Source organism: Heterocephalus glaber, unplaced genomic scaffold (assembly GCF_053883595.1).
Source record: "Heterocephalus glaber isolate CG9 unplaced genomic scaffold, H.glaber_assembly_v1.0 deba00001004, whole genome shotgun sequence".
NCBI classification, from domain to species: domain Eukaryota; kingdom Metazoa; phylum Chordata; class Mammalia; order Rodentia; family Bathyergidae; genus Heterocephalus; species Heterocephalus glaber.
This window is the reverse complement of record NW_028258179.1, coordinates 2570026-2583702: the sequence shown is the minus strand read 5'-3', so window position 1 is coordinate 2583702 and position 13677 is coordinate 2570026. Positions and strand designations below refer to the sequence as shown.

At 39.7% G+C, this 13677-nt stretch overlaps 1 pseudogene; it reads left to right on the top strand.

The window, feature by feature from the left end:
• Positions 1-9079: 9079 nt before the first annotated feature.
• On the top strand, positions 9080-10074 carry LOC101718105 (large ribosomal subunit protein uL18 pseudogene; annotated as a pseudogene).
• The last annotated feature ends 3603 nt before the right edge of the window (positions 10075-13677 follow it).

Genomic DNA, 13677 nt, shown 5'->3' with positions numbered 1-13677 from the left:
TAGCGAATTTGGAGCCCACGACTTCTATTTAACTTAGAATTAGTTGTATTTTAAAGGCGTGGAATTTGGTACAAATAAACATGATTGATAGCTGGATAGACATGCTCGTCATGAAGAAAGAACCATTTCTGAAGCCAGACTAGGGCCAAACATTTCCACTTTGATTCATAGTAACCAGTTGAGATGAAGAATGTCGTCAGGTTGTTGGACACTATGTTGAATGCACCCCATGGGTGCTACATTCAAGCTTACCCACTGAACTCAGTGTGTGTGTGTGTGTGTGTGTGTGTGTGTGTGTGTGTGTGTATACACATATATTTCCCCCTGCCTTTTATCTGGCAGGCTACCGTTCTTGTTGCTCTCCTGTGTAATGAAGTTTAAATGCTTGCTTGGAAAACTTTCTTTAACAGTTTAGAAGGCTTGATGGAAAGAGTGCATTAGCATGAAGAGTAGACATTGGATAGGAAAGAATTTCCTCTTTTGTTTCTCCAAATCTTTCTGTCTTACTTAGGTTGAGATCTCTGCAGCTTGGTTCATGGATGCTAGCGTTGCCCATTGTGCAGTATATATGGATACCGATGACAAAGCAGTGAGCTATGTCAAAAGCACTCTCAGTATTATATTTGACAAAAAGTTTTGTACTTTTCACATAGCTTGTTGCCCCATAAAAGGGTTAGCAGCCCAATTTAAAAAAAATAAACTAAGAAGTATTTATAGGAAAAAATATGTATTTATCAAATATTGTGTATGTTTGTTTAAGTCACACATTGTGATGATTTTAGATATGTATACATTGTGTGCTGATTACTACGGTCAATTAATTAACTCAGCCATCATCCCCGACAGTCACTGTGTGTGCGCTTACACAGTAGGGGTGAGAAACTCGTGATGCAGACTAGGACTAGTCTAGATTCCTAGACTAGGGATGTTGCTCAGTGGCAAAGCACTTGCCTAGCATGTACAAGACTCTGAGTTCAATCCTCAGTACTTCCAAGAAAAAAAGGATGTCTCATCAAATTTCATGTCATCAGTACAGTTTTGTAAATTATATTCTCCACACTGTACTCTTGATTCTAAGAATTTGTTATAATTGGATAAATGAGCAGTCATCACACCATCTGACTGACACGTCTCTGTTTTCTCAACATCTCAGTCTGGCAACCCCATTCTACTCTTTGCTTTAATGAATTTGATTTGTTGAAATTGTACATATAAATGAGATAATACAGCATGTGTCTGCCTGTGTCAGGCTTATTTCAGTTAGTGTATTGGTCTCCAAGGTTTACCCATGTCATTATAAATGACAGGATTTGCTTCCTTTATGATTAAATACAACCCCATATGTGTATATGTATGTACATGCACACATGTGCATGCCTACCACATTTTCTGAATCTATTCATTTATTTTTAGATACCTTAGGTTGCTTCTGTATCTCAGCTATTGCAAATCATGCTGCACTGAGCATGAGGGGGTGTAGATGTTTCTTTAGGGCACTTAGTGCATTCCTTTTGGACTTTTACCCAGGAGTGGGGTTGCTGGAAAGCACCTGGTTGTGGGAGACCACAATAGATTATGCCCAAACCAGGCTGTAAGCAGTGCAGGCTGTAAAGAGCTAACCCCACAACTGCCTTGTTTCAAGAAATGAATTCAGCCAAAACCTATGGACCGAGGTCAGAGTAACTGGCACCCAAGTTCCGTTCCCATAAGTAAAAGCTTCTTACTAGAAGAACGATGATCTAATCACAGCCATATATTTTGTCTATTCTGTTCCTGATTTGAGCATGCTTTATCTTGTCTTTCATAAGCCTTGCTTACATTAATTTCCATAGAAACTGCAGGACTGCGCATTTTCTCATGTAGTCCTGCCCTTGCTCATAGCTTGCCTTTACTCCAGTTGATCATTAATAAAAATCAGTGGCTTGGATTGCCAGCACCTCTCAGTTGCACCAGCACAGGTGGTGAAACCACTGAGCTAAATCCCTGGCCCCATCTCTTAGTTTTTCTTACTAAGCCCTGCATCACACACTAAGTAGGAGACTGGGGCCTACTGCAGAGGTTTCCTGTGATGCTTCAGGGGACCGCAGTACCTGGTAGTTCTTTTTCAATGTTTTGGAACCTCTGTTCAGTTTTCCGTAATGCTCTACCAGTTTATATTCCCAAGAACGTTTACAGGTTCCCTTTTCTTCCACCTTTCTCAAAACTTAATCTCTAGCTTGTTGTGGAGATGTTTTTTTAATATCAGTACAACTATACAAATTTTTAATGGTCATTTATGAGCAACTTACTGAATAATAACTCATTTAAAATAGTTGAAATATTGTTTTTTGAAAAGATGAGAACTACAGAAACTGAGGGAATACGATTTTTAAAGACAAGAATGTATGTATTCTTTTGTCCGTTAGATTCCAAAGGACCCTACACCTGTCCAGAGACTGATTGTCCTCAGCACCCAGGAAGTGAGTCGCACAGCAATGTGTGATCATTATTTCCTCCTGGTTCCAATGGTGCCACTTTCCTCAGTCTTGCTTTTGTTCACTCCTTGTATCATTTTGCAGAACCACTTGAGTCCTACCACTCTTTTGTGCCAAAGGATCAGCTTTTTGCTTTTTGAGGAGAGAGAGGCACCTTCAGAGCAAGCTCCTGGAGAGACTTCTGAGCAGAACAGCTAGAAGGACAGGCTCTTTACATCTTTGCTTACCCCAAGTTGCCTTTGAATTTAAACATTCCTTTCAAGTATGAAAAACATGTGAGAGCATAGGGAATTTTATCTGATAAGATTTAGTAAATGTGACTCATATATATATATATATATATATATATATATATATATATATATACACTATTAATTATAAATCTACTATTTGACACTTTTGAGATGATTTCATGTTATTGTTACAACAACCCTAGGAGGTAAGTATTATCTCTTTTCTGCAGTTGAAGACACCAAGAAATGTCTCACAGTTATTTTACAGCTGACTTTTACTTGAACCTGTTAGGTCTATTTAGATTTTCCAAGCCTGCCACTTTCCTATTACTTGGTTTATTCATTTCCTGGTGCTGCCATAACAAGTGTGTCTTTAAACAGCACTAATTTATCTGCCTATAGTTTTAGAGATCTGAGGTCTGAAATGGGTGTCACTGGACTATCACAACCTTGCCAGGGAGCCCATGCTCCTGGAGACCCTGGGGGAAGATTCTCTCCCTTGCTTTTTTCAGCTTTGGGGCTGTTTGCCCTCCTGAGCCTGTGGCAGCTTCCTTGTAATTTCCTCCTCCTCTGTGCATCGCCTTCTCCTCTACTTATCTGTCAAATCTCCCTGGGCCTCCTAAATGTCATGAGCACTCTTGTCATTGGAGTGAACCCTAGGACATGTCATATTTAAACTGTAACAGATGTGGACAGATCTTTTGGGGGAGATACCGTTCAACCTGCCACGGTTGGTAACTACAAGCGTTGCTTAAACACTGAGAGTTTTGCTCTGAGGGTAAGTCTCATACTGTGTTCTTAGCTTAGTAAACAAGAAGAGGGGGGAAAGAGGAGAAAGGGTGAAGTAGAAGAGGAGAGGAGGAGCAGAAGGAAGAGGGGAGAATTAGGGCCAAGTCATCTGTGAGACAAGGAGAGAAGCTTGGGAAACACCACGCTGGCTGATACTTTGATCTTGGATTCTGGCCTCCAGGATTAAGAACCTATTTCTACTGTTTAAGGCAATCAATCCATCAATAAGTAAAGTTTTAAACCTTTCCCTCCCACATCTGTCTTGCCACTTTTACTGAGGTTTGGGATTCACCGGGCACTTTTCTGCCGATGTCTCTGGAAGTGCCCACTGTTTTTAGCAATAAGCTAAACAGCAGTGGGGTTGACACAGAAATTTCTCAGTATCATGAGGCTTTGGATGCCTCATAGAACAAATACTTATTCTCCTAAGGGTCTCAACAGGACCCTTGCCTAAGTCCCTTTCCTCTGCCCTGTATGCTGTGCTTTTCCTGTTGTAAGAGCCCAGAAGAATTGTAAAGTAATTTTCCTCCTTTATCCCAAAAAGTCTGCCGGATTTTGTGTTCTGCATTTTAAATGCCTTATTTCAGGAGAGTCACAAATCTCATATTGTTGAGCCAAAAATAGAAGATGCCAGACATGGGGACTGTGGCTCCCATCCAGAGTGTTGTTTTGTAAAGAGCCACTGGCTGGGAGAAATTGAGGTGGTTTACAAGGAGGAGAGAGGTGTGGTGTTTCCTCAGTGGGATGAGGTGGGGACTTTTGAGGTGTTAAGGACAGGCATGTGTCTGACGGTGGATGCACGTGTGCATTGCACCAGGGATGGCATGGGAGCACGTGCCTGCAGATGGATCTGTGCGGTTCACATTCCTGGCATTTCTTCTTTCTCATACAGTACATGAAAATCTTGGGAAATACGTTCCAGGACTCTGAGTCAATAGCAGTTTTATGAGATAGCACAGTAAAATCCGATACATGCTTCTCTGGTGAACAGATTATGAAAGAGGATCAGGTCATGAACTTGGAGGATGTTTGCACTTAGAAGCCCTAAACTTAGAAAGAAAAATGACTCAGCAATGTCAGAAGCACGTTCCTCTTTACTGGGAGCAAATCTTTTCTTCCGTTTTTAAAACCATTATTTATTTTGGCAATTAATCCAACATAGATAACACAATTTAAATAATGAAGAGAGATTTTTGGCTCAGTGAGGCCAGTTTCTGACATCATGATTGTAGAATTCTTTGGTTTTTCTCAGAGGAGGTCTGACTACTTTTCCCTGATTCATGGGCTTAGGCTTCGTGATGAGGGGACTGACTTTGCACGGCCTTAATACGAAGATTTTGTCATGCTGAGGGCTGGAAAATAATTTGTTTCATTTTAAACTGGCTCCACTTTGGCTTCTCCCAACTTGAGATTCCTTTCTGTCTCTCTAATGGAGGTCTGTTTACTGACTGGATTACTGAGTTTCTGCCTGGAGATATCCAGATATAGATTCACAAAGATATCAGAAAAAATGCTAAGTACACCACTATGCTGTTTGTAACTGTGGGCAAATTCCCCAGCCCCTGCAAGCCTTCGTATATAAAAGGGAGCTTGTGTACTACCATGGTACGGCGTTGAAGAACTAATTAGTATGAAGTGTGTACTACAAAAGCTGGAAAATGTAGGTGTTCAATAAATGTCTGTTGTTATTTTTGTTGTCATTGTTATTCATTTGCCTACAGAGACCCGAGGGCAAGCACTGAACCTGAGCTGAGCTGTTTCCTGTCTGACTCTAAACCAGGACCTTTCATCTACCCCGCTTTAACAGAGGAGAGAAGAGGCACTGCCCTTCCTTTCACACCAGACTGATGTGGTGGGCATGTGCTCCTGGGCATGCTCATGGGTGAGGGAAGGGTTACTGGGCGGGATAGTCTGCTCTCAGCTATGCGGTGTGAGGGGCATTGCCTGTAGTTGCTGTGAATTAAGTAAAATCCCACATGCCCTGTTTTATGTAACTTCCAACATCTTAGACTTTCTTGTTTACTTTAGCTAACCCAAAATATTCTGTCAATTAAAGGGTGGTGGTTATCATTTAACCCATGTCATCTGTCTTCCTTAGAAAAGAAAAGGGGAAAATTAAAACAGTGCTATTGAAATGTCTGTAATCTCAATGCCATTCAATTTGGTGTCCTTTGGAATAGGCTTGCTGAAATCTTTTAGGAAACAGGTAGTGAAAAGAAGAAAATACATTAATGTATCTCTTATACTCCAATCCTAGGGGAACTGTTGAAATCAGTTCCAAATTAAACAGTGATTCTACAGTGCTTTAAAAATTCTCCTGGGGGGGAATCTATAGGAGTATCTTTCAATTAACAATGAGGGTGGACATTTTTTAAATGCCTAGTAGCCTATTAATGTTTCATTATTGCAATTTTTCCAAGACAATTTACTCTATTCAGGATATCTCACGATGCAGAAATGCCTCTTCTTCTAGTAAAGAAAAAAAGGGTAATGTCTACCAAGTGATGATTAGTTTGGAAAAATGTTCATCAGAAGGCAAAAATAACAATAATTTATGTTGTGCAAAACCCTCTGGAAGAAAAGGACGTGTTTACTGCCTCTAGCATTTTGAATGGAGGAAAAGGTGTGGCATATTCCATCCACCTGGGAAACATATACTATGAGTTGTACAGGGACTCAGAAGACACTTCTGCCACTAGACACTGCTCTCTGCAGCTTGGCAGAGATGTCAATGGAAACTGTTGGGTTTGGACATCTTCGTGTCCCCTCTGTGTCCACCAGAAAACACTTAGTTAAAATCTTTGCGAATGCTTGCCCACCCACCCGGGTTGGCTCCAAGAATGAGTGATACACATCAAGCACATACAAAGGAAACTTTTTCCTGAGGAAAGTCGATGAAGCAACTTTTAGTGGTTGTCTTGTTTCTCAGCACTAGTGGTGGAGCCTCAGTCTTAAGCCCGCTTGTGAGCCAGGAGCCCAGAGGCACTTCTTTCTTGACATCTCTACTCTCCTCCCACTCTCCTAAGCTCTGTCTTTGCTCTGTAGCAAGTAGTACCTAGGCGGAAGAGTTTCCAGACCTCCTTCAGCTTAGTGATGGACAATGTGCCCAAGAAATTTTCTTGGCCTCTCTCATAGATGAATGATCATGGCTGCTACTTGCTTCACCAAGTAGGGTGGGATTTTTCTGGGTTTTGTGAGCGGGAGCATCATCTGCCTCTCTGGCAGGAAGTACATAGGGCTCTGTCCCATTCCCCCAGCAGCAGCTTCCTGCAGCCCAAAGAGAAACAGAAGTATTCCATACGCAGGCTTTTGAAGAGCTTTATTAAATAAGCTGCACCCATTTAAAGTGTACAGTTTGGAATGTTTAACATATGCATAATCAAAATCAAAACAGTAAATGCATCCATCACTCCCAATGTCTCTTGTAATCTTTCCTACCCCCCCCTTAAGCCCCTTCCCAGGAAACCAGCCATCTGCTTTCTCTCAATATAGATGAATTGGCTTTTTCTAGAGTTTTATATACATGGCATCCTACAATATGTATGTGTGTGTGTGTGTGTGTGTTCTCTTACTTAGCACAATTATTTTGAAATTTACCCATGTTATATGTGTCAATATTTCATTCACTTTTATTGTTTAGTAGTATATCATTGTATGCACATACCATAATCTGTAACCCATTTATCTATCAGTGGACATTTGAGCTTTTTTCAGTTTATGCCTATTAAAAATAAAGCTGCTATGAGCATCAGTGTACACCTGAGCATGGCCACATGCTTCATTTTCCCTTGGGAAAATACTTGACAGTAGAATAATTATGATATGATGGGGATATGCTAACATATTTAAAGAATATCTGAAGTGTTTTCCAAGAGGTTGTGAAATTTTACCTACTCATCAAGAATGCATGAGTTATAATTCTACTATATCTTCACCAACAATTGGTGTGGATAAAATATTTATGACCTTGAGTCAAGGAAACACATCTTAGATATAATGGCAAAAGTGTAATCCAGTAAATAATGTGAGAAATTAGACCAAAAACTTAATACTTCTTCAAAGCCTATATGTAAGAGAATGACAAACCACAGGCTGAGAAAATATTTTCAAAGAAGATACTTGATAACATCTTCTAAACTGATATATTTAAAACTACTCTCAAAACTCAATAATAAACAATAACAATGAGTACATGCTTTCAAGACACTTCACCAAAGAAGATATTTGTTTGACTAATAAGTACAAATTATAGAGATAATAATCACAATAAACTACCACCAAACATCCGTTAGAATGGCCAAAATTAAAAGACTGACTTATTACAATGAGCTTTTTTAGTAATTGGGACAAAATGCTTGATAGACATTAAAGGAAAGATGAGATTTATTTTGGCTTATGGTTTCAGTCCATGGTCAGCTGGCTCCAAGTTAGATATAGTGTGGCAGAAGAGCATTGCAGAGGAAAGCTACTCAACTCATGGCATCAGGAACCAAAGAGCAGGGGAAGAGCCAGACAGGAAGGGGCCAGAGGCCAGACCCTCCAGGGCACGCTCCCACGACTCACTTTCTTCAACTAGGCTCCACTTCCAGGCAGCCCATTCAGCTATGGACTCATCAGTAGGAAAAACGAACTGATGAGGTAGGTGCCCTCTCAATCCAATCACCTTTCTAGGAGTCTCTCAGTCCATTCCTGTTGACAATCAAGATTAGCTGTTACACATGTACTGAAATTTTCATTTTTAACTCTTACTTTTGAGATGATTGTAAATTAACATGAAGTTTCAAGAAATAATACAGAGGTCCCATGTAGCCTCTCTACCTAGTTTCCAAGACCGTAATACAGTTTCCAAGACCACAATTCAGTATCACAACTAAGAAGCAGACATGCAACCCATTGACTTTATTCACATTTCACCATTCTTGCCTACATTCACATGTGTACATATTTAGTTGTCTGCAATTTTATCACAGGTGTAGGTTCACATGTAGGTTCATATCCAAGTACAATCTAGCTCCATGAGAAGGATCTCACTTGCTGCCATATATAACCACAACCTCTTTCTGTCCTCCCCGACTCCCTAATTTCTGGGACCCACTAGTCTGTTCTCCACCTACAATTTTGTTCCTGTTATCCTCTTTCCATTATCACACTACAGCTGCCCAGTCCCTTGAGCTTTGTTTGGTTCAGATGACTGACACTGCTAAAAGTATTAACAGGGTCATAAACAAGGCTCTTGAGAAACTTTCCTTTTTCAAAATTTCCAGTGGGAAAAAAGAAATAAGATGAGGTTTATCTGCAGCCAGTGTTGTTGTTTTGCACAATATAGAATTAAGCCAAAGCAGTAATGGATACCAGAAACGTCCAACATGCATTGCTCCAAGTTCTTCTCCTGAGCGTTTCTGTGGGGATGAATGCATGTGATTTACTTAAAAATGGTAAAATAGCTTTTCAAAAAAGGGAACAAATACCTTTTCCTAAATAAACATTCCTTAAGGATTTAAAAAAAAAGAAAAGGAAAATCATGAATACCTGGAAAGTGAGCTCAAACTAGACAACTTTGCTTTTCCCCCCTGTAGCACTGCTAGGCTTGTAGGTCTGTGAGGAACCGCGTAAGCAGGTCTTTATTCCGCAGGATGGGGTTTGTTAAAGTTGTCAAGAATAAGGCCTACTTTAAGAGATACCAAGTGAAGTTTAGAAGAAGACGAGGGCAAAACTGCTTACTATGCTCGGAAACCCTTGGTGATCCAGGACAAAAATAAGTACAACAACCTAAATACAGGATGATAGTTCGTGTAACTAACAGAGATATCATTTGTCAGATTGCTTATGCCTGTATTGAAGGGGATATGATAGTCTGTGCAGTTTATGCACATGAACTACCAAAATATGGTGTGAAAGTTGGCCTAACAAATTATGCTGCAGCATATTGTACTGGCCTGCTGCTGGCCCGCAGCCTTCTTCATAGGTTTGGCATGGATAAGATCTATGAAGGCCAGGTGGAGGTGACTGGGGATGAATACAATGTGGAAAGCATTGATGGTCAACCTGGTGCCTTCACCTGCTATTTGGATGCAGGTCTTGCCAGAACTACAACTGGCAATAAAGTTTTTGGAGCTCTGAAGGGTGCTGTGGATGGAGGCTTGTCTATCCCTCACAGTACCAAACGATTCCCTGGTTATGATTCTGAAAGCAAGGAGTTCAGTGCAGAAGTACACTGGAAGCACATTATGGGTCAGAATGTTGCTGATTATATGCGTTACCTAATGGAAGAAGATGAAGATGCTTACAAGAACCAGTTCTCTCAGTACATAAAGAGCAATGTAACTCCAGACATGATGGAGGAGATATATAAGAAAGCTCATGCTGCTATACGAGAGAATCCAGTCTATGAAAAGAAGCCGAAAAAAGAAGTTAAAAAGAAGAGGTGGAACCATCCCAAAATGTCCCTTGCCCAGAAGAAAGATAGGGTAGCTCAAAAGAAGGCAAGCTTCCTCAGAGCTCAGGAGTGGGCTGCTGAGAGTTAAACCAAATTTTCTATGAAGATTTTTCAGATGACAACCAATAAACTTATTCATCAAGCAGCTGCTTCTGTGTTAAGCTCTTGTTATGAGAGTCTAAGAAATACACTGAAGTATAAAAGCAAAGGAGTTCACAGGTTTTTTTTTCTCCAAGAAACAGGTGTAATTTGTTCCAGAAACAAGCAACTTGTGTTTTGATTCCTGCAAAGTTCATACCTATTCTTTTTTTTCTTTTTTTGGTACCAGGGATCGAACTCGGGACCTTGCGCTTGCAAGGCAGGTGGTGGAACCATTGAGCTAAATCCCCGGCCCTCCTTTTCTTTTTATTATCCCTCAAATTGTATGGTATAGCTCTCCCTAAAAGTTTTGCAAGAAACAGACCAATCAGTGATCACTAGGAAATAATTCTTCTGTCCATTCATTATAACCAGATCATTAATGGGAAGAAAACATACCTCAAAAGTATACAATCTCAAAGGAAGCAAAACTGGAAATGAGCGATGGCTTTAAATTTTTGAGAGAAAGCAAATGAAGAGCACAGATTCAGTACATTTGCTTTAACCAGGTAAAACCTCTGAGCAGAAAATAGAAGTGCTTCTAGTTTCAAAAGGAGATGTTTCATGTTATGGAGATGTTGAAGGACACATGCCAGATCTGACTATGAAAATATATGGAAGAGGATCAAATATTAAAACTTGGATATCAAGTTTGTGGGAAAAAATAGTCGGTGGGTAAATTTATATGTGTCTTTTAAGAAACAGCCCTTTTAGACCACAGGAAACATTGAAAATGGAAAATCAAAGGTCTTTAATGATTTATTTTAGTCTTGCTCTTAACAGTTACCAATTTCCCCATAGCTCAAATTCTGGGTAAGTGGATTTCTGGTGTGTGGCCTCAAGATGTCTCTTCTGCAATGCTGGGGCTCAAGCCTGCTAAGCAAGCACTGGCACTGAGGTACATTCTCAGCCCAAGGGAGTTTAGTTTATTGTTCTGTTTGTTTGGTACCAGGGTGTGGTAGCTTGCACTTGTGAGGCAGGTGGTGGAACCACTGAGCTAAATCTCTGGCCTGAGCCCAAGGGATTTCAAAGGGCTTGGTAGGCTTGGCTGATACTACCCATCCAATTATTATATTTTTAGACCACAAGGGCTTGCTATGCAGTCTGGGCTGGCCTTGAACTTATGATCCTCCTGCCTCAGCTTCCCTTGAGTGCTGGGATTACAGGTGTGTGCCACCATGCCCCACCCCATCCAATCTGTAGGTTAATAAAAATTTGCCTAATTTCAGCCACTAAAATTGCTAATTGCATATTGTCAAGGAGAATACTTTCTCAAGTTCAAGACCAGGGAATGTGCTCAAACTACTTGTGACATTTGATGTCAGAATGAGATTAAAATTATGTAAGTATAGTACAATAAACCATGCTATTGACTCAACATCTGTTTTATAAAGGAGTAATTTTAATCTGCTTTGCAGTCTTGTTAATGTGCAAACATTACCGTGCGAAGACATTACTAAATTTGTATAAATTTTAAACAGCTTCAATGCAAACAATGTTTCCAGCAATGGTATTTTGGCTAATATAAATCCACAAAATACTCACTGTTGATGTTTATGGAAAGAGACTATTCACAGTTTTTTTTAAAGTCACTCTTCAAGATAGTTACACAGTGAATGGAACTGGCAAATGTAAGGACTTCTAAAAGCAGGAATTGGCACATGGTGGCATTTGCCTACAGTCCCAGCACACAGGCTCAGGCAGGAATATCACTGGAGTCTAAGAGTTTGATACCACCTGGGCAACGAAGCAAGACCCCACCTCAAAAAGCAAAAGGAGTGAAATCTTGTGGAGATGTTCATCTGTACCGCCTGCCATTACCATACTCCTGTCTATTTAAGATGATGGCTTCTTAGGTCCCAAGAGAAAGGATTAGAAGCCATTCTTTTAAATGTTCAAACTGGATATTCAGAAGTGGTACATTTCCTGTGATGGTACTTGTTCAAATTAAGAGTCGTTTGTATAGGAAATTTTCTTCCACGATAATGTTTTTAGGTTTTTAATATTAAAGTGTTCCATTTCCATTTGATTTGCTGTAACTTTGAGAGCAATACAAGAATAAAGCTGCTTTTCTAATTAAAAAAAAAAACTAGACAACTTTGCTATTAATATGCAAACTTTCTTCAAATGTATTAGTCAAAAGGCTATATGAAACTTAAAAGCAAAAACTGATTTCCTTAAATGTACTTACTGAATTAAATGCAATTATTTATTTAATAAAATTAAACGGCATCTCCAAACTGGACAAACATAACACACACAGTGTTTCACTTCCCTTCACCATTTGGGCCATGTGGCCTCTCTGGAGAGACACTTGCCTGCATGCCCCTTACCTGCACTTCCCTGACTTCCTCGCTTCTTTAAAGTCATCATCACATACCCTTTTGTGGCATTTTTCCCACAAAATTCCGTGTTTTCTTTTCTGCTACCTGATACATAAGCAGGTAAGCACTTTCCCATCTATATCTCATTTCTTTTGTAAATAGAGTAACAAATGCTGTAAACACATATCCTACTGCTCCTAGACACTTCTGATTTACAAAACAATAAATTATTTTCGTAGTGTCTCCATTGATATCACTCAAGATGTGGGATAATTGAGGTTTACACACTGAGGAATATAGTTCTTCAGCATTTGATTTCTGGAGTCTATGTCTTCATAAATCCAAAACTAGAGGTTTACACTTAGAAAAGTAGGTCATGCCACATTATCCACAATGTGTTTCACTTTGGAGCATAGGCTCACCCGTTTGCAACTTGGATGCATGTGTGTTTATTTCATAAGAAATACAAATATCACTCAGTGCTGTGCTTTCTACTTACTTAGGTGAGAATCAGCAAGGTCTCAGCACCAAGTTTTTTACTTATTTGTATATTTTTAAGTAAAACATATCTATATATAGGAGAAAAATAAGAATAAAGGGCTAATTTTCAGATTTACCTAGTTTAGCAAGCTACATGTTATGGATCAATTTTCAAATTTAATTTCTTAATTCCTAAAAGTGAAATTAAGTAAAAAGTAATGATAGTTTTCAAAAGATCCTATATTAATAAGCTTTCCCTTGGATCCACACAATGCATGACACTCAGCTTGGAGAAGAAAAGTTTTAATTTGGCTCACATTTTAAGTAGATTCGGTCCATGGTTAGTTGACTCTAAGGGAGAAACATCATGGCAGAAAGTCATGATGGAGCTAAGCGGCTTAGTTCATGGTGGCAGATTAGGGAACAGTGCCAGGGAGGAAGGGGCCAGGGATCAAATATATTACTCACAGTCAGAACTCCACAAGCTACTCAGTCATACACAGAGGTACGCTCTGCCAATCCCCTAGGTGACTCCCAAGTCAAGCAAGTTGACACAAGAAAGCTTAACCATCACAGACCTCACCTGACTATTCCTCAGTACTCTCTTGTGAAAATAACACATCTTCCCTATACCTCCCCTGGGGTACCTGGAATGATTAAATCAAAACAAAAGAGAGATAAAGGAGTCTAGAAAGTTTCTCCATTTGATGATATTTTATACTGAACCATGATGCTTTGTTGTTATTACTGCTGTTTAATTGTTTCAGAAAAATCACTCATGTATTCCATCTGTGGATCTGTGC